The 22,356-nt window shown below is 46.1% G+C and overlaps 1 long non-coding RNA gene across 1 annotated transcript; it reads left to right on the forward strand.

Moving 5' to 3' along the window:
- LOC127585458 (uncharacterized) lies at positions 1-22,167 on the forward strand. The gene is made up of 3 exons (XR_007958508.1): positions 1-338; positions 8,028-8,106; positions 21,765-22,167. It is a non-coding gene; the product is annotated as an uncharacterized LOC127585458 (long non-coding RNA).
- Positions 22,168-22,356: the final 189 nt, after the last annotated feature.

Below are 22,356 nucleotides of genomic sequence, written 5' to 3' on the forward strand. Positions count from 1 at the left end.
GCTGCGACGGCGGGAGATTTGGCGCCTTGCGGATCCTTGTCACCGGATGCGATAATTTGCCAGCGTGTTAACTGTTGTGATAGATGGAAAACGGTAGTCAGTGCGCGTAATAAATCATCAGAAACAGCAGACATGACTATTGACCGTAGGGCCCTGGGGAGTGTTGTAGACGAGGGTCCTTGGAGACACGGGGCTGCGGATGATGGACTCTGGAGCAACACACAGTCTGCTGGAGGAGCTCAGTAGGTCGAGCAGCATCTGTCCGAGGAAAACAATTGGGGATGTTTCGGGTCCTGATGCAGGGTTGCGAGATCATGGTGCGGTTGTACAAGAAGCTGGTAAGGCCGCACCTGGAGTATTGTGTTCCTTTTTGGTCGCCCTACAATAGGAAATATGCAGAAAAGATTTACAAGGATGTTCCAGGACTCACGGGACTGAGTTACAGGGAGAGGTTGGACAGGCTGGGACTTTTTTCCTTGGAGCGTAGGAGACTGAGAGGTGATCTTATGGAGGTGTATAAAATCATGAGGGACAGAGATAGGGTGAATGCACTTCCCAGGGTTGAGGAATCATAAGCTAGAGGGCATAGGTTGAAGGTGGGCAGGGAAAGATTTGATAGGAACTTGAGGAGCAACTGTTTTTACACAGAAGGTGGTATGTATGTATAACGAGCTGCCACGGGAAGTGGTTGAGACAGGTTCAATAACAACATTTAAAAAAACACTTGGACAGGTAAGTGGAGAGTAAAGATTTAGAAAGTTCTGGCCAAACACTGGCAAATGGGACTAGCTTGGATGGGCATTGTGGTTGACATGAACCAGTTGGGCCAAAGGGCCTGTTTCCAAGCTGTATGACTCTAGGACCAGATCATCTGCTTTGAGGATGGTGGTTATGTTCTTAATATTGGCCAGGACTCTGGAGAGAACTCTCCTGGAGGCCATCCATGAGAGCAGGTGGGGCCTTGTTTTGGCATTTCACCTGTTAGCCAGCAGCTCCCACAATACAGCACTGGGGTGTCAGCCTGGATTTTATGCTTTCAGAGCTCTGGAGTAGGAATTGAACCAACAAACCATAAGTCAGCAGAGGAGAATGAAGTGATGACATTTTAAAATAGCTTCATTTGCTGTAATCTGCTTTGGAATGTTTGGGAAGAAACATGAAGTAATGGATGTGATTCTCTCTTTCCTCAGCACCTATGCATCTCAATAAAAATGCTGAGCAGTTGAAACAATGATGTATACTTAATCCAATGGATTATCCACAAATGTCAAACGGCAATGGGTTCAAGCCCACCACTGTAAACTGAAAAAAACAATGTAACATTGAGGGATTGCTGCACATCAGAAATTTTATCTTTCAACGGAGGTGTTAAACCCAGTCTGTTGTCTTTGAGTGTGTGGGGAATCCCACTGTGTTAATTTGAAGAGTAGAGCACAATCGCTGCTCTCCTTACCAATCTTAATGCTTCACAAAACATTCTCAAAATAAATTGGTTGGTCAATATTACATCACAGTTTGCATGGAAACCGGCCCTTCAGCCCAACTTGTTCATGCTGACCAAGTTGTCTACCTGAGCTAGTCCCATTTGCCTGTGTTTGGCCCATATCCCCCTAAACCTTTCCTATTCATGTACCTGTCTAAATTTCTTTTAAACTTTGTAATTCTACCCACCTCTACCACTTCCTCTGGTAGCTCGCTCCACATACCCACCAACCTCTGTGTGAAAAAGTTGCCCCCATCTCCTTAAACGTATGCCCCTTAGTATTAGACTCCCCTACCCTGAGAAAAAGACTGTGACCATTCACCCTGTGCCCCTCTTGATTCTATAAACCTCTATAAGGTCACCCTTCAGCCTCCTTTGCTGCAGGGAAAACTACCCCAGCCTGTCGAATCTCTCCTTATAATTCAAGCCCTCCAGTCCTGACAACATCCTTGTAAATCTTTTCTGCACCCTTTCTCACATTCATATTCTGTAGTATGGCAACCAGATTATGGCAGTGACTGTTCTTCAGAAAGTATTGCAGTGTCAGACTGGATTTAATGAAAGATGTGGCGACACAAGAGGCTGCTGATACCGGAATCTGGAGCAACAAATAAATTGCTGGAGGAACTCAGCGGGCTAGGCACCATTTGTGGAGGGAACATAGAACTCAGAACTAGGAACATTACAGCACAGTGCAGGCCCTTTGGCCCACAATGTTGTGCCGACATTTTATCCTGCTCTAAGAACTATCTAACCCTTCCCTCCCACATCGCCCCCTATTTCTCTATCATTCATGTGTCTATCTATGAGTCTCTTAAATGTCCCTAATGTATCTGCCCCCACAACCTCTGCTGGCAGTGTGTTCCACGCACCCATGACTCTCTGTGTAAAAAAAACTTACCCCTCACATCCGCCTTATATCTTCCTTCAATCACCTTAAAATTGTGTCCCCTTGTGTTAGCCATTGTCGCCCTGGAAAAAAGTCTCTAACTGTCAATTCGATCTATGTCTCTTATCGTCTTGTACACCTCTATCAAGTCACCTCTCATCCTCCTTCTCTCCAAAAAGGAAAAGTCCTCGTTCACTCAACCTATCCTGAGAAGACATGCTCTCCAATCCAGGCAGCATCGTGGTAAATCTCCTCTGCACCCTCTCTAAAGCTTCCACATCCTTCCTATAATGAGGCAACCAGAACAGAACACAGTGTGGTCTGACCAGAGTTCTATAGAGCTGCAACATTACCTCCCGGCTCTTGAACTCAGTACCCCAAATAATGAAGCCAAAACACCATACAAGTTCTTAGCAACCCTATCGACCTGTGCGGGAACCTTGAGGGATCCGTGGACATGGACCCCAAGATCCCTCTGTTCCTCCACACTGCTAACAGTCCTGCCATTAACCTTGTATTCTGCCTTCAAATTCAATCTCTAGAAGTGTATCACTTCACGCTTTTCCCAGTGGAACTCCGTCTGCCACTTCTTAGCCCAGCTCTGCATTCTATCAATATCCTGTTGTAATCTACAGCAATCTTCTGCACTATCCACAACACCACCAACCTTTGTGTCATCAGCAAACTTACTAACCCATCCTTCCACATCCAAGTCATTTATAAAAATCACAAAGAGCAGGGGTCCCAGAACAGATTCCTGCAGAACACCACTGGTCACTGACCTCCAGGCAGAATATGTTCCATCTACCACCAGCCTCTGTCTTCTGTGGGTGAGCCAATTCTGAATCCACACAACCATGTTTCCCTGGATCCCATGTCTCCTGACTTTCTGAATGAGCCTTCCATGAGGAACCTTATCAAATGCCTTACTAAAATCTATGTACACCACATCCACAGCTCTACTTTCATCAATGTGCTTTGTCATATCCTCAAAGAATTCAGTCAGGCTCGTAAGGCACAACCTGCCCCTCACAAAGCCATGCTGACTGTCCCTAATCAGCCTATGCTTCTCCAAATGCCCATAAATCCTGTAAGAATCTTCTCCAGTAATTTGCCCACCACTGAAGTAAGACTCACTGGTCTGTAATTCCCAGGGTTATCCCTACTCCCTTTCTTAAACAAAGGAAAAACATTTGCCAGCCTTCAATCATCTGGCACTACTACTGTGGCCAGTGAGGACGCAAAGATTGTCACCAAAGGCGTCGCAATCTCTTCCCCAGCTTCCTGTAATAATCTTGCATATATCCCACCCGGCCTCAGTGACTTATCTATCCTAATGTTTTTCAAATGTTCCAGCACATCCTCTTTCCTCACGTCGACATGCTCTAGCATATCAGTCTGTCGTACACCATCCTCACAAACGTCAAGGCATCTCTCTCTGGTGAATAGTGAAGCAAAGTATTCATTAAGGATCTCCCCTACCTCTTTCGACTCCAGGCACGTTTCCTCTTTTATCTATGATCGGTCCTGCCCTCACTCTAGTCATCCTCTTATTCTTCACATATGTGTAGAATGCCTTGGGGTTTTCCTTGATCCTACTCGCCGAGGTCCTGTCATGTCACCTTCTAGCTCCTAAGTCCATTCTTAAGCTCCGTCCTAGCTACCTCGTAACTCTTCAGAGCCCTGTCTAATCCATGCTTTCTAAACCTCAGGTAAGCTTCTTTCCTCCTCTTGACAAGATATTCTACATCTCTTGTCAACCACAGTTCCTTCACTCTACCATCCTTACCCTGCTTCAGTGGGACAAACCTATCCAGTTTTCAATGCGAGTATTCCTTAACCGACCTCCATATTTCCACTGTGCACTTCCCCAAGAACATCTGTTCCCAATTTACACTCCCAAGTTCCTGCCTAATAGCGTGATAATTCCCCCTCCCCCAGTTAAATACTTTCCCATATCGTCTGCTCCTATCCCTCTCCAAGGCGATGGTAAAGGTCAAGGAGTTCTGGTCACTATCTCCAAAATGCTCTCCCACCGAGAGATCTGAAACCTGATCAGTCTCATTGCATAGTACCATGTCCAGTATGGTCTCTCCTTTAGTCGGCCTGTCCACATACTGTGTCAGGAGTCCTCCCTGTACACACCGAACAAACTCCATCCCATCTGTCCCCTTTACACTAAGGAGGTGCCAATCAATATTAGGGAAGTTGAAATCACCCATGACAACAACCCTGTTTTTTTGCACCTCTCCAAAATCTGCCTCCCGATCTGCTCCTAGGGGTCTCTGCTGCGATTGGGGGTCTGTAGAATACTCCCAAAAGAGTGATCACTCCCTTCCTGTTTCTGACTTCCACCCACACTGACTCAGTGGACGATTCCTCCAGGACATCCTCCCTTTCTACAGCTGTGACACTGTCCCTGATCAGTAAAGCCATTCCCCCACCTCTTTTACCTCCATCCCTGTCCCTTTTGAAACATTTAAACCCCGGAATATCCAGTAGCCATTCCTGCCCTTGCGACAGGCAAGTCTCTGTAATGGCCACGACATCATAGTTCCACGTAATTACCCACGCTCTAAGTTCATCAGCCTTGTTTCTGATACTTCTCGCATTAAAGTAGACACACTTTTCTTTGGAGTGTCGGAGGCTGTGGGGTCAGCCTGATCATATACAAAATTATGAGAGACACAGATAGGGCAGACAGTATTTTTCCCAGGGTGGAAATGTCAAGTACTAGATGATACAGCTTTAAGGTGAGAAGGGGAAAGTTTAAAGGAGATATTCGGATTGGAGGCCTGTGACTAGCAGTGTGCCAAAGGAATTAGCGCTGGGTCCCTGTTGTTTGTCACCTATATTAACGACTTTGATGAGAATGTAGGTGGCATGTTAGTAAGTTTGCAGATGACACCAGAAGTAGCGGTGTGGTGGACAGTGAAGAAGGTTGTCTAAGGTTATAGCAGGATCCAGATCAACTGGGAAAGTGGGAAAAGCAATGGCAAATGGAATATAACTTGGACAAGTGCAAAGTGGTGTTGGTTTATTATTGTCACTTGTATCGAGGTACAGTGAAAAACTTGCCTTGCAAACCGTTTGTACAGATCAATTCATTACACAGTGCAGATACATTGAGTTAGTACAGAGTGCATTGAGGTAGTACAGTGATGTGTTTTGCTAGGTTAAACTAGGGCAGGACTTGCACAGTAAATGGTAGGGCTCTGGACACTGTTGTAGAACAGAGAGACCTAGGGATACAAGCACAATGTTCCCTGAAAGTAGCGATACAGGTAGACAGGGCAGTGAAGAAGGTGTTCGGCATGCTAGCCTTCATCAGACAGGGCATTGAGTACAAGAGTTGGGACATCTTGTTACAACTGTACAAGACGTTGGTGAAACTACACTTGGAGTATTGTGTGCTGTTCTGGTCACCTAGCTATAATTGTGATGGATATTCACAATTCAGGGTCAGGAGGCTTTTTGCTAACCTCCGCTTTTTAGCACAGCTGAAGAAATTGTCTAAGGTTCAAGATGTTTATTGTTAAACTTTAACTAGTACTCTTTACCCATCCTCTTGAGAAACAATGCTGTCCAGGCTCAGGAAGCCTCTCGTTAACTGAGACTGCAACCTACTCAGAAGAAATGACGTTTATGTTAACCTTAGGCTCCCGCCATCTGACCTGATCAATGCGATTGTGAAAACATCACATGCAGATGAGGTCATCACTAAATGACTGGCAAAAACAAAAAAAAAGATATAAATATTGGAAGGCAGGAAGGGTAGGGAGCAGTTACAGAGATGAAGACAGAGTCCACTCCTCAACCTCGACCTGAGGATGATCTTTTCCCAGAGCCTTCTTTCTGCGACAGACAACCTTTCTGCGAACTGTTCATCTGCTAGTCATTGGCACATTTTTCTAGTTTGTAAGAATTGTGCTTGTGTTTCGAAATCCTTTGTAGAATTATAATCTTTGTTAGAATTTACTCCTCAAATCAATGTCCCTCAATTAAAATAAAATAACTGTTTAATCTGTTTTGAACACTGTAAGTATCTCCTCCTTGGTTGGGAGGGGGGACCCACTGCTCAAAATAGTAATTATTGACAGCTAAACTCCTTCAGAAAAGAGAGTAAAGTAGTGAAGTAAATTAATCAACCATAGGGTGATACAATATAATCTCCCTAAAGTGAGGGTAGTGATAGACACTGTAACTAATAAGACTTATGGTCCTGACTTAAGTTTAGGACTCTAGAACAGGTACACTCAATATCTTCACAGGTGAAGAAGGTGTTCGGCATGCTAGCCTTCATCAGACAGGGCTTTGAATACAAGAATCGGGACATTTTGTTGCAACTGAACAAGATGTCGGTGAAACCACATTTGGAGTATTGTGTACTGTTCTGGTCACCTAACTATGGGAAGGATGCAATTAAGTGGAAAGTGTGCTGAAAAGATTCACAAGGATGTTACCAGGACTGGGGGCGCTTGAGTTTTAAGGAGAGACTAGACAGGCTGGAACTGATTTCCCTGGAGTGTCAAAGACTGAGGGGTGACCTTATAAAATCATGACAGGCATAGATAAGGTGAATGGTCATAGTCTTTTTCCAGGTAGGCGTGTCTAAAACTAGACAGCACAGCTTTAAGGCGAGAGGGGAAAGATTTAAAGGGAACCTGAGGGACAAGTTTTTCTACACAGAGGGTGGTGGGTGTATGAAAGAGCTGCCAGAGGAAGTGGTAGAGGCAGGTACGATTACAATGTTCAAATGGCGTTCGGATGGGTATGTGGATAGGAAAGGTCTGGAGAGATATGGATTAAGTGTGGGCAAATGGGACTAGCTGAGGTAGGAAAGTTGGTTGGCATGGTTGAGCTGGGCAGAAGGCCCTGTTTCTGTGCTGTGTAACTCAGGACAAATATTTAAACACCCCTGAGAGATGGAAGGGTGAAAGAGAGAGGATTAAGACTGAGAGGCAAGGGAAGGGTGAAAGGTGGAAGATAGTTGGAGGCAATCACAAGCATCAAGATAATCCCATCTTTATTGACAATATCAGCATCTGTTAAGGCTTGAATGGTGAAGGCTGGTTCTGACCTACAGCTTGTGCACATTGTTTCGTCAGTCCCTGCAACAGAAACCAATCCATTATGTTTGCTTGGCCCACATCAGCTCAGTTTTACATTATTCTGCTAACCTGTGCAAATAATATAATGCACCTGACCCAAGCCCCAAGGGTCCTGAGTGTGTGCATCAGGGTTAGGCAGGGTGTACATCCTGAGAGTACAATCAGGCTCAGACCTGGCCGTGCAGAGTTGAGCCAACCAGGCTAAGGACAACGTGCTTGGTCTAATCACAGTTCCTCTATTCTTGGTGTTTCAACCTCAAACAGATGAAGAGCATGTTTGAGATTGCTATGCTCACGGTCACGTATGGAAATTATAAATCCTTAGGTTTGGGTCAGGTTGGGTTTGGACATGGTGGGATTGGGTTTTAATTTGATACCCAAGCATATCTCAAAGGACTACAAGGGCGGGGGTGTTGGCAGGGACAGTTGTGGGCTGCCTCCAGAACACTCTACGCAAAATATGCTTTCTACTGTGTGTTTTGATGTACATGTGACTAATAAAGATATCTTATGATATTGGCCATATTTTTTCTTGTCTTTTTAGATTCTTTGTCAGGATTTTGGAGATACAAGATACCAGGAGTCTGCTTAGGTGGGATTCCTGGATAAATTCTCTGGAAAAGGTTTGGAGGTGGATTTCCAGACATGGGGGTCTTTAATTATAATAGGAGAACTGTAGCATTTTATTCTGAAAGAGCTATTGAGGCAATGTCATGCTGAATTCTACCAGGTCCATGTAGGCAAGTGATTTGGTTATCCCAGTTAAACATGATAATCTGCAATCCAACTGTTTGGAAATCCCAATGGTTCAGCATCTGGATCACCAGGTAACAGTTTGCTGTTTTCCCTTTTCACACACCAGGGCCCCGTTCCCATGCTCCCTTTAAACTTGGCAGGTTCACTGGAAAAGTTATTATAATACCGTGTAACATCTTAAAAATAATGGAAGTATGTTGGGCCATTAATAGAATAACATCCAATTGTCTAGAATATCTGCCGATCTGGCTCCAAAGATGAGTGTGCCGGATAATTAGAGTTTTCCTGTATGGAGAAAATGCTAGACTAAGACTCCAGGGCATTTGAGGGAATGCTGTATGGTCAAAGAGGTTAAACGAAAGCTTCGAATGATCGCTCAGGTGAAAGAAAAAGACGCCACTGCTTAATCAATGAGCAGGGGTATCCTGGTCAATATTTATCAATAACAATGGGTTACCAGGTCACTGTCATCATACTATTTGTGGGAACGTGCTGTGCAGAAACCAGGTGATGAGTTTCCCATATGACAACAGTGAATGTATCTCCAACATTGTCCATGGGTGTAAAGCACTTGGAACGTTCCAAAAGGGATGTAAAAGGCACGATAGAGGTGCAAGTTCATCTCTTTTATTGCCCCAGTGGGTGCTTGCCTTTATCTTGGTCATCTGTTTGGCCAGCTTCTCCCTCAGTTCCTGTAGAATAGCTGCCTTGCGGGTTCTGATTAAACGCTCGACACCTTCCTCAATGCCTGTGTAACTGTGCACAATGTGTGGAGACTCGATGCCGTAGAGCTGTCACCCAACATTAGGGAAAAAGAAAATGCAAATGGATCACCATAGGGAAAGGACTTCTGTTCCATCACAATCGCATTGATTTGTTTTTGTACAATACCAGGACGGCACAGTGGCACAGGTGGTAGAGCCACTGCCTCACAGCATCAGAGACCCAGGTTCAATCCTGACCAAGGGTGCTATCTGTGTGGAGTTTACACATTCTCCCTGTGACTACATGTGTTTCCCCCAGGGGATCCGGTTTCCTCCCACATCCCAAGGACGTACGTGTTGGGAGGTTAATCGGTCGCTGTAAATTGTCCCGAGAGTGTGGGTGAGTGGTAGAATCTGAGGGGAGTTGATGAGAATGTGGGGAGAATAAAAAATGGGGTTTGTTTCAGACATAGTCCTGCTCCCCTGACCTGGAACATCCGGCAGTCAAGTGTCGTCCTTTTTATCTGCCGAGGGAGTTCTCCGCTGTCATCCTGGTAGCAGTGTATATTCCACTCCTGGCAAACATCAATCTGGCACTGGGGGAGCTGAGCACCATGATCAACAGTCATGAGACAGCGTACCCTGATGCCTTCCCAATCATCACAGGGGACTTCAATCAGGCTAGCTTGAAGAAGTCTCTGACAAACTACCACCAGCATGTCACTTGTGGAATCAGAGGAGCCAACACACTCGATCACTGTTAGACCACCACCAAAAATGCCACTGTGCCATCCCACGCCTGCACTTTGGCAAGTCCGATTACCTGGCTGTACTTCTACTCCAGACATACAGGCAGAGACTGAGGACCGCAGCACCAGTGGTGAGGACCGCGAAGGTCTGGTCAAGGGAGGTGGAGGAGCGTTTACAGGACTGCTTTGAATTAGTGGAGTGGACCATATTCAGGGATTCATCTTCAGATCTGAATATGCCACAGCCGTCACCGACTTCAACAAGACCTACACGGTTGAGTGTGTGCCGTCGCGAACATACGAAGTTTTCCCAAACCAGAAGCCCTGGATGAACCAGGAGATTCACAGTCTGAGGGCTAGATCTGTGGCGTTCAAGACCGGCGATCCAGAACCCTACAAGAAGTCCAGGTATGACCTACGGAAGGCCATAATGTCAGCGAAAAGGTAATTCCACGTGAAGTCAGAGACACAATCGGACACATGACAGCTGTGGCAGGTTTGCATGCCATTACCTCCTATAAGGTGAAACCTAACAGCATAAATGGCAATGACACTTCACTCCCTGATGAGCTCAATGCCTTTTACGCACACTTTTAAAGGGAGAAAAACACTAAACCTGTGCAAGTACGCACAGCATCTGGCGACCCTGTGATCACTGTCTCGGAGACCTGCATCAGAACATCCTTCAAGAGGGTGAACCCTCACAAGGTGTCAGGCCCCGGCGGTGTACCTGGCAGGACACTGAAAATCTGTGCCGACCAACTGGCTGGAGTGTTCAAGGACATCTTCAACCTCAATTCCAGCTTGGCATTCAACATCATCATCCCCTCAGTACTAATCAACAAAGCTCTGTACCTCCCTCTGCAACTGGATCCTCAACTTCCTTGTCAGGAGACCACAGTGAATGCGAATCAGCAATAACATCTCCTCCTCGCTGACAATCAACACAGGCGCACCTAAAGGATGTGTGCTTAGTCCACTGCTCTACTTCCTCTACGCTCATGACTGATTAGCAAGGCACAGCTCAAATGCCATCTATAAATTCGCAATTGACACCACCGTTGTTGGTAGAATCTCAGATGGCGATGAAGAGGCGTACAGGAGTGAGATAGATCAGCTGATTGTGTGGTCTCACAACAACAACCTCTCACTCAACGTCAGCAAGACCAAGGAATTGATTGCGCACTTCAGGAAGGGGAAGTTGGGAGAACACACACCAGTCCTCATTGAGGGGTCCGCGGTGGAAAGGGTGAGCAGCTTCAAGTTTCTCGGCATCAACATCTCAGAGGATCTATCTTGGGCCCAACACATTGATGCGATCATGAAGAAGACATGCCAGTGGCTCTACTTCATTAGGAGTTTAAGGAGATTTGGTATGTCACCAAAGACTCTTGCAAATTTCTACAGATGTACAGTGGAGAGCATTCTGACTGGGTGCATCACTGCCTGGTATGGAGGCTCTAATGCGCAGGATCAAAAGAGGCTGCAGAGGATTGTAGACTCAGCCAGCTCCATCACAGACCCAACTGTCCCCACCATCGAGGTCATCTTCAAGAGGCGGTGCCTCAAGAAGGTGGCATCCATCATTAAGGACCCTCACTATCTGGGACATGCCCTCTTCACGCACACTCAACGATTTAGGAACAGTTTATTCCCCTCCGCCATCAGATTTCTGCATGGTCCATGAAGACTACCTCATAATTCGTCTTTTGCAACATTTATTTATTTTTGTAACTTGTAGTAATTTTTATGTCCTTAGGTCTTGCACTGTACTGCTTCCGCAAAACAACAATTTTCACGACATGTGTCAGTGATAATTAATCCGATTCTGAATTAGTGTAAATGGGTGATTGATGGTCAGTGCGGACTCAGTGGACTGAAGGGCCTGTTTCATGCTGTAGCTTTCTGTGACTCCACAACTTCTGCTTGGTCTGCAAGGGTGGCCGAGCTTCCACTTACCCGTCAGTTCAATTCTCTGTCCCACTCCCACACTGATTTCGACACTGCTCCAATAAACCTCCCCTTCTGATGTTCCAGCCTTTGGCATTCAACATTAAATTAAAATATTTCAGATAATCAGCCATTCCAAGACAAAACTGTTGAAAATCTGAAACTAAAACAGAAAATGCTGAAAATACTCAGCAGGTCAAGCAGCATCAGTGGAGAGAGAAACAGTTTTTCTGTGACCCTTCTTCAGAACGATTGAAGGATCTCACACCCAAAATATTAACTGTTAAGTGCACACATCTTAGGGATGAGGAAGGAAACCAGAGCGCCTGGAGGAAACTCATGTGTCACAGGGAGAATGTGCAAACAGACAGCACCTGGGGTCAGGATTGAACCCTGGTCATGGTGCTGTGAGGTAGCAGCTGTGATACTGTGCTTCCCAGTTGTGTGACACTGCTGTAGGTGCGAGAACTGGCAAGGCATAGCAGGAAACACCTGGGTAAACCCTGGAATGTGTGTTAGGGCAGTGTTACACGACAACGAGCTTTGTTCTTAAAGTCACATCCAAGGAAAAAGTCAATTGGACACTGCTGCGGTTAGGGTGTGGAGCATCTTCCTCCTTCAGCAGCCCCGCTAATCCATACCATTATTTCCATTTCTGTCGTCTGCTTGATGTTGAGGCAGTCATCCTCAAGCTGCTGCTTCCATTCAAAGTCTTCAACCAACTGAAAGTAGAGCAAGCATACAGCAGATCAGTAGAATGCAGCACCCAATCCCAGTGACAGACACATCCACCCTCTCTCCTGCTCCTTCACGCGTTGCTGGGTGAGGGCACTGAGCAGAGAAATATTGGGCACATGGATCACATCGACATCTAGAGAGGCCGCATCCTCAGATTGGAGCCAGAACTGGTGGGGCAGGGTGGGTGCAGTGACATAAAAAGGGGTCAGCTATTTTGCCGTCAGTAAATAGAAGGCTGAGATCGACAAGAGGATCAAGGGTCTGGATCTGGGACACAGTGAACAATGGTGGCAATGATAGGGAATGGAAAAGTAGGTTCAAGGGCTGAAAGGCCTATTCCTGTCTCCAAGCAAAACAGGGGGACATGTTCGGCATCCTATGATTAGAGATACAGGAGAATTGGGGCCCTCTCCTGCTGTCTCCTGAGCACCAACCATACTCACCCACCTAACACACACACACACACACACACACACACACACACTCTCTCTCATCCCTTTCATCCTCCTGCAGATGTGTTGTCTCAGGGAGAGTGGGAATAACATGGAATTTACACAACAGACAGGCCACAGTATTTCGCCATCAATCAGTCAACCCACCTTTCCATTCCACCTACCATGCTCTAATCTAGCTTCAACTTAAACTTACAAAGTTGCTCAGGCAGAATACGAGAAGGGATTTCCTCTCTCTGTGGGTCACGAGGCTGTGGAACTTCCTACACAACACGGCTATGGAGACCATCATTGAATATATTCAAGACAAGGATTACGGGGAATGGGCAGGTACATAGAACATAGCTTGTTATAACACAGTACAGCCCTTCGGCCCAAATGTTGTGCCGCCATTTTAACCTGCTCTAAGATCTATCTAACCCTTCCCACCCACGTAGCCCTCCATTTCTCTGTCATTCATGTGCCTATCTAAGAGTCTCTTAAATTGTCCCTAATGTATCTGCCCCCACAACCTCTGCCGGCAGTGCATTCCACACACCCACCACTCTGTGTAAAAAAAACTTACCCCTGACATCCCCCCCCCATACCTTTCTCCAGTCACCTTATCATTATGCCCCCTCATGTTAGCCATTTATGCCCTGGGACAAAGTCTTTGACTGTCCACTCGATCTATGCCTCTTATCATCCTCAACACCTCTATCAAGTCACCTCTCATCCTCCTTCTCACAAAGAGAAAAGCCCAAGCTCATTCAACCTATCCTCATAAGACATGCTCTCCAATCCAGGCAGCATCCTGGTAAATCTCCTCTGTACCCTCTCCAAAGCTTCTACATCCTTCTTACAATGAGGCGACCAGAACAGAACACAATACTCCAACTGTGGTTCTATAGAGTTCTATAGAGCTGCAACATCATCTCGCGGCTCTTGAACTCAATACCCCGATTAATGAAGGTGCACCATACGCCTTCTTAACAACCCTATCGACCTGTGCGGCAACCTTAAGGGATCTATAGACGTGGACCCCAAGATCCCTCTGTTCCTCCACACTACTAAGAATCCTGCCATTCACCTTGTATTTTGCCTTCAAATTCGATCTCCCGAAGTGTATCACTTCACACTTTTCCGGGTTGAACTTCATCTGCCACTTCTCAGCCCAGCTCTGCATTCTATCAATGTCCTGTTGTAATCTACAGCAACATTCTACACTATCCACAACACCACCAACCTTTGTGTCATCAGTAAACTTACTAACCCATCCTTCCATATCCAAGTCATTTATAAAAATCACAAAGAGCAGGGGTCCCGGAACAGATTCCTGCAGAACATCACTGGTCACCGACCTCCAGGCAGAATACGCTCCGTCTACCACCAACCTCCGTCCTCTACGGGCAAGCCAATTCTGAATCCACACAGCCAAGTTTCCCTGGATCCCATGCCTCCTGACTTTCTGAATGAGCCTTCCATGAGGAACTTTATCAAACGCCTTACTAAAATCCATGTACACCACATCGACTTCTCTACCTCCATCAATGTGCTTTGTCATATCCTCAAAGAATTCAATCAGGCTCGTGAGGCACGACCTGCCCCTCACAAAGCTATGATGACTGTTCCTAATCAGCCTATGCTTCTCCAAATGCCCATAAATCCTGTCTCTAAGAATCTTCTCCAGTAATTCTGCCCACCACTGAAGTAAGACTCACTGGTCTACAATTCCCAGGGTTATCCCTACTCCCTTTCTCAAACAGAGGAACAACATTTGCCACGCTCCAATCATCAGGCACTACCCCTGTGGCCAGTGAGGACGTAAGGATCATCACCGAAGGCGTCGCAATCGCTTCCCTCGCTTCCTGTAATAATCTTGGATATATCCCTTCTGGCCCCAGTGACTTATCTATCCTAATGTTTTTCAAAAGTTCCAGCACATACTCTTTCCTCAAGTCGACATGCCCTAGCGTATCAGCCTGTGGTACGCCATCCTCACAAACAAAATCTCTCTCACTGGTGAGTACTGAAGCAAAGTATTCATTAAGGACCTCCCCTACCTCTACCGACTCCAGACTTACTCTTTTATCCCTGATCTGTCCTACCATCACACTGGTTATCCTCCTATTCTTCACGTATGTGTACAAAGCCTTGGGGTTTCCCTTGATCCTACTCACCAAGGACCTCTCATGCCCCTTTCTAGCTCTCCTAAGTCCATTCTTAAGCACCCTCCTGGCTACCTTGTAACTCTCCAGAGCCCTGTCTGATCCATGCTTTCTAAACCTCAGGTAAGTGTCTTTCTTCCTCTTGACAAGATATTCTATGTCCCTTGTCAACCACGGCTCCTTCACCCTACCATCCTTACTCTGCCTCAATGAGACAAACCTATCCAGAACCCCATGTAAGTTATCCCCAAACAACCTCCACATCCCCTCTGTGCACTTCCCCAAGAACATCTGTTCCCAATTTACACTCCCAAGTTCCTGCCTAATAACATCATAATTCCCTCTCCCCCAGTTAAATACTTTCCCATATCATCTGCTCCTATCCCTCTCCAAGGCTATGGGAAAGGTCAGAGAGTTGTGGTCACTATCTCCAAAATGCTCTCCCACTGAGAGATCTGAAAACTGATCAGGCTCATTGTCTAGTACCAGGTCCAGAATGGCCTCTCCTCTCGTCATCCTGTCCACATACTGTGTCAGGAATCCTTCCTGGACACACCTAACAAACTCTGCCCTGTCTATCCCCTTTACACGAAGGAGGTGCCAGTCAATATTAGGGAAGTTGAAATCATCCATGACAACAACCCTGTTATTTTTGCACCTCTCCAAAATTTGCCTCCTGATCTGCTCCTTGGGATCTCTACTGCTATTGGGGGGGGGGGGGGGGGGGGGGGTCTGTAGAATACCCCCAGTAGAGTGATCGCTCCCTTCCTGTTTCTAACTTCCACCCACACGGACTCAGTAGATGATTCCTCCAAGATGACCTCCCTTTCTACAGCTGCAACACTGTCCCTGATCAGCAAAGCCACGCCCCCACCTCTTTTACCTCCGTCCCGGTCCTTTTTGAAACATCTAAACCCCGGAATATCCAGCAGCCATTCCTGCCCTTGCGACAGCCAAGTCTCTGTAATGGCCACCACGTCATAGTTCCACGTGTTTACCCATGCTCCAAGTTCATCACCTGTGTTCCTGATACTTCTCGCATTAAAGTAGACACACTTCAGCCCATCCAACTGACTGCAATTTTGCCTTTTCAACCTCCTATCCTTCCTCACAGTCTTTCTACATGCTGCATCTACTTGTACACTAAATGCACCAATCTCCGACCTATCACTCTGGTTCCCATCCCCCTGCCAAACTAGTTTAAACCCTCTCCAACAGTTCCAGCTCACCTGCCCGTAAAAATATTGGTCCCCCTCCAGTTCAGGTGTATTGTGCAGGACGTACTTTCCCCAGAAGAGATCCCAATGATCAACAAATCTGTAGCCCTGCCCCCTACACCAACTCCTCAGCCACGCACTCAACTCCGAAATCAACCTACTTTTACCCTCACTGGCACATGGCACAGGCAGCAATCCAGAGATTCCTACCCTTGAAGTCCTGCTTTTCAGCCTCCTACCTAGCTCCCTGTATTCCCGCTTCAGGACCTCTTCCCTTTTCCTACCAATGTCATTGGTACCAATATGTACCACAACCTCTGGCTATTTACCCTCTCCATTCAGAATGCCATGGACCCGATCCGAGACGTCCCTGACCCTGGCACCCGGGAAGCAACATCCCATCCGGGAGTCTCTTTCATGTCCACAGAATCTCCTGTCTGCCCCCCTTACTATGGAATCCCCTATCACTACCGCTCTCCTCTTTTCCCCCCCTTCCCTTCTATGCCACACGACCAGGCTCAGTGCCAGAGATCTGGTCATTGTGGCTTTCTCCTGGTAGGTCGTCCCCCCCCAACATCATCCAAAACGGTCTACCTGTTATTGAGGGGAACGGCCACAGGGGTACTCTGCACTACCTGCCTATTCTCCGTCCTTCTCCTGACAGTCACCCAGCTACCTGCCTCCTGCAGCTACAGGGAGGCAGTCACTCCTCTTATCTATGTACTCCCATAGGAGCCAAAGGTTATCCAGCTGCATCTCCAGTTTCCTAACACGGTCTGTAAGCAGCTGCAGCTGGATGCACCTTGTGCAGATGTGGTTATCAGGGAGACTGGATGTCTCCCAGAACTCCTGCATCTCACAAGATGAGCACACCGCTGACCCTGGAGCCATTCTAACTACTCTGGCCTGGCACTAAAGGGAACACCACAGCAAGAAAAAAAGAATCTTGCCAGAGACTTACCTTCACCTCTTCTCGCCAAAGCCTCAGGCCCCCACTCTAACCATGGTCCACTGACACACGGCCACTCCGCTTATACTTTTACTTGCTGCTGTTAATCAGCCATTCAACTGGCAACAATTTGCAAATGTGCCTCATTTAAACTCTCGCAAGGTGAAACTCACAAGCACATGCACAGAGACTCACCTCTTTTCAAAGATCCCACTCCAAATCTGGCTCCAACTCCCGACTCTGCAATATGAGACTTGGACAAGGTAGGCTGAGTTTTCTCCTGCTCCAGACCCAGGTCAGTTGTCCACTGCAAACACGGACAAGGCCAATTCAGGAAGAAAGAAAGCATGGTGGATCAGGAGGTCCCCCTGGAGAGGTTGTGGTTAGTTGGATGGGCAAGGTGAACTAGGAGCAGGAGGCCACTTGGCCCCTTGCTTGTTCTCCTGTTAGACCACAAGACCATAAGACATAGGAACAGAATTAAGTCATTCAGCCCATCAAGTCTGCTCCAGCATTCGATCATGGCTGATTTAATTTTCCCTCTCAACTTCATTCTCCTGCCTTCTCCCCATAACATTTGATGCCCTTACTAATCAAGAACTTATCAAACTCCGCTTTAAATAGACCCAATGACTTGGCCTCCATTGCCGTCTGTGGCAATGAATTCCACAGATTCACCACCCTCTGGCTAAAGAGATTCCTTCTCATCTCTATTGTAAAGGACTGTCCTTCTATTCTGAGGCTGTGCCCTCTGGTCCTAGACTCTCCCACTACTGGAAACATCCTCTCCACGTCCACTCTATCCAGGCCTTTCAATATTCAGTAGGTTTCAATGAGATCCCCCTTATCCTTCTGAACTCTATCAAGTACAGGCCCAGAGCCATCCAACTGTCCTCATACATTAACCCTTTCACTCCCAGTAAACCTTTTGTAAACCTCCAATGTCAGCACATCCTTCCTTAGATATGGGACCCAAAACTGCTCACAATACTTCAAATGTAGTCTGACCAACACCTTATAAAGCCTCAGCATTACATCTTGCTTTCATATTCTAGTCCTCTCGAAGTGAATGCTAACATTGCATTTGCCTTCCTTACTAACGATTCAACCTGCAAGTTAACCTTTAGGGAATCCTGCACTTGGACTCCCAAGTCCCTTTGCCCCTCCGAATCGCTCCCTGTTTAGAAAATAGTCTGTACCTTTATTCTTTCTACCAAAGTGCATGACCATACATTTCCTACGCTGTACTCCATCTGCCACTTCTTTGCCCATTCTCCTACCCTGTCCAAACTTCTACAGACTCCCTGCTTCCTCACCTCTACCTGCTCCTCCATCTATTTTTGTATCATCCACAAACTTGGCCACAAAACCATCAATTCCGTCCCATTCTGTTCTGCCATTTAATAAGATCATGGCTGATGTGATTATGATGTCAACTCTACATTCCCTTCTACCCCCAGTAACCTTCATCCCCTTATTTTTCAAGAATCTACCTGCGTCAAAAATACTCAAAGACTCTGATATCATTGATTTTTAAGAGAGTTCCAATGACTCACAACCTGGAGAGGTAATAAAATCCACCTCTTCTTTTAAATGGGTGACATCTTATTTTTTAAACACTGAGTCCAAGATCTAGTTCCTCTGAGAACACATCCTCTCCACATATGTCATGCCAAGACCCCTCAAGATCCTATATTTATCAATCCATTCTCCCCTCACCCTCTGACCTTCAGCAGACACAAGCCTGTACAACCTTTCCTAGTCGAACTACCCCAAAAATCTAGAGAACCTTCCTTGAACTACTTTCAATGCATTACCATCCTTCCTTAAGTAAGGAGACCAATACTCTGGACAGTAATGGCTTACAAGTTCTGAAAGTGAAAGCACAGTGGTAGGGTGGTAAATAAGGCATATGGCATGCTTGCCTTCATCAGTTGGGACGTCGAGTATAAGAGTGAGGAAATCATGTCGAAGCTCTATAAAACTTTGGTCAGGCCACACTTGGAGTATTGTGTGCAGTTCTGGTCACCCCATTACAGGAAGGATGTGGAGAAGGTGCAGAAGAGGTTCATCAGGATGTTGCCTGGATTAGAGAGTATTCGCTATAAGGAGAGGTTAGACAAACTTGGATTGTTTTATCTGGAGTGTCGGAGGCTGAGGAATGACCTGACACAAGTGTGCAAAATGATGAGAGGCATAAATAGGGTCTAAAGTGAGAGTCTTTTGCCCAGGTGTAAATGTCAGAGCTTGAAGGTGAGAGAGGGTAAGTTTAAAGGAGATATACAAGGCAAGTTTTTCTTTAAATACAGAGAGTAGTAGGCGCTTGGAACATGCTGCCGGGGGAGGTGGTGGAAGCAAATGCGACAGCAATATTTAAGAGGCATTCAGATAGACACAGGAACATGCAGGGAATGGTGGCATATGGACCATATGCAGGCAGTTGGGATAAGTTTAAATTGTCATCGTGGTTGGCACAAACATAGCGGGCTGAAGCACCTGTTCCTGTGCTCTGTGTTCTAATACTCTATGTAACTGAAGCAGGACTTGCCTTTTATGAATCATGCACAAGGACACCCAGATTCCTCTGCATCTCACAGCTCTGCAATCTCTCACCATCTAGGGAAAATGTTTTATTTATATTTCATGCCAAAATAAACAAAATCACATTTTACCACCTTATGCTCCACTTGCCAGATCTTTGCTCATTCGCTGGACCAATTGATGTCTCTTTACATCCTCTTCCTGTACTTTCCTGTTTGCCTTTGAGCCATCAGCATATTTAGCACTACACCTTTGGTGCCTTCATCCAAGTCACTTATACAAATCGGAAAAGTTGAGGTCCCAGGACCAATCCCTGTGGCACCCCACACATTACCCCTCACCAACCAGAGAAAGACCTGTTTATGCCAAGTCTGTTTCTTGTTAGCCAAGTGATCTTATATCAACACCAGTATGTTACCTCTTACACCATGACCTATTAATTTCTGAAATAACCAATGATGTATTGCTTTGTCAAATGCTTTCTGGAACTCTTAAGTATAATACATCCACTGGTTCCCCTTATCCACAAAACATGTTACTTCTTTAAAGATCCATAATGTTGGTTAAACATGATTTAACTTTCTCAGAATCATGCTGACTTTGCCCGATTACCTCAAATTTTTCTATAATATTTTTAGTAATAATTTTTCACATTTTCACTTTACAGAAGCTAACTGGCCTTCAGTTTCCTGTTTTCTCTCTCCTTCCCTTTGTTGAATAAAGGAGTTACAATCTGATTGATCCTCCCTTAATCAAAGGAATAGACACATAGCGGAGGTGAGAGGAACTAAGAAGTTCCCTGCGTCATTCCAGAGGAATCCTGCAGTACACACAGAGCAGATGTGTAGTCTTCATCATTCACTGCATGTGGCTAGGTTGTGGTGTCTCTGACGTCTGAGTAGAAATGAAATCAGAAAAAGCTGGAAACACACAGGAGGTCAGGCAGCATTTGTGGAGAGAGAAACAGTTAATGCTTCAGGTCTGAGACCCTTCCTCAGAACTGAGAAAAAGAGAAAACAAGTTAATTTTCAGTGGCAGAGATCACAAGCAATTGGGAGCAGGAGTCAGCCACTTGGCCCCTCAAGCCTTATCCCACTATTTAACACGATCATGCCCAAGGCTTCATCCTCTGCTGTGCCAGTTCCCGACAGTAGTGAACTCGCTGAAGTGTCAAATACCCCAGTGATTGAGCTTCTACAGTCCACATGGAGGAGAATTCCAGAGATCACACCCTCTGTGAGGAGGAGAGAGAACAGGTAGAACAAAGACAATATCTTTGATGTGGTGAGGATGGGTCAAATGGGTTAATGGGGTAGTTAGAGGAAGCTGTGGGACATGCCCAGGAGGTCAGGCTGTACGAATGTAGAGAGAAACTGAGATGGATGATGACAGAAATGGCCAGTTTGGGTACAGCAGGTTCTTTACTAATGGGCCAGGCTTTTACTTCCTGCCTCCAGGACCCGACCCACCCTGAACGGTCAGTCACGGGCACACCGATGCCTGCAGTAATAGAATACCATGCCTGGTGTCACCTCTGAAGCACCGATTGCATCAGTATCTCAGCAGAGAATGCTGTAAGAAATCCATACTGTTGGTTTAAGCATCCTTGTGAGTTTTGGGTGCGAGGGAACATCCTGCAGTCAGCTCTGAAGCTGCCCAGTCAAGTCCCTAACATCAGCAAAGTGTTACTTTAAATGATAGGAGCAACAAGTTTGCACAATGTATTTCTAGTTCTAACTGGACTGTTCTACAACAGGCCCAATGAGATTGTTCCACAGTGTAATGTGGAGCTTTGAGCTAAAGTTCACGTTGAAACAGATGGAAATGGGCGCCAGGTAAATGACAACACTTAAATGCTAAGAACTCACCATCAAACACAAAGCCCTCCCTCGGCTGGCAGTGAGAGGGGCCCTCCCTGTGAGATTGGAGTCTCACCCCCAATGCCCTCGAGTCAGCTGTGGTGCAGATGAAACAATTGTCCACCTCTTTGTGGTGTGTGTATTTACTAAGGTATGGAAAAGGATGCAAGGTTCTTGTTCATACTGAGCAGCTGTGTAACACAGGACTGTGACCTACAGGCTGTTCCCAGGGACACACACCGAGTCAAACATCAAGTGCTGCTGGAAGATCGTCAACTCAGTGAAAGACACACATTGATCTGCCCAAAACTTGGTGTTCCAGTACAACGAGATGTCCTCAGGAGAATGCTGCTGACTGGCACATTCCAGGCTGTAGGAGTACATTCTGAGGGACACACTGAAGCACAGTGCAGTCACTGCAAAGGCTGAGGGGAAGGACTGCAAGGGAAGATCCCACTGCCATTAGATACTGAGGAGCTGAGTCCTATGTAACAGCCCCACCAACACTGGATGGACGCATTGTTCAAAGAGGCCACGGGAGTGGCATTGGTGCCTTGTATACAGAATGTGTTAACTTGATGACACTATGAATGTAACTAAAGAACACATCGATTGTTTTGGATTTCCTGTATATATTTTATATGAATAAAGTTTATTTTTTAAATAATAAAAAAAACAGCTGTTGGGAAAAGTCCAAATGTACTGGTGTGGATGGCGCCAGAACTACCTGGTTCAGTTTCCCAATGGGTGTGACTACTGCCAGCGATTGCTAACGATAATTGCTAACTACCACAAGATGATTGCTAACTAC

This window comes from Pristis pectinata, chromosome 33 (assembly GCF_009764475.1).
Source record: "Pristis pectinata isolate sPriPec2 chromosome 33, sPriPec2.1.pri, whole genome shotgun sequence".
Taxonomy (NCBI): Eukaryota; Metazoa; Chordata; class Chondrichthyes; order Rhinopristiformes; family Pristidae; genus Pristis; species Pristis pectinata.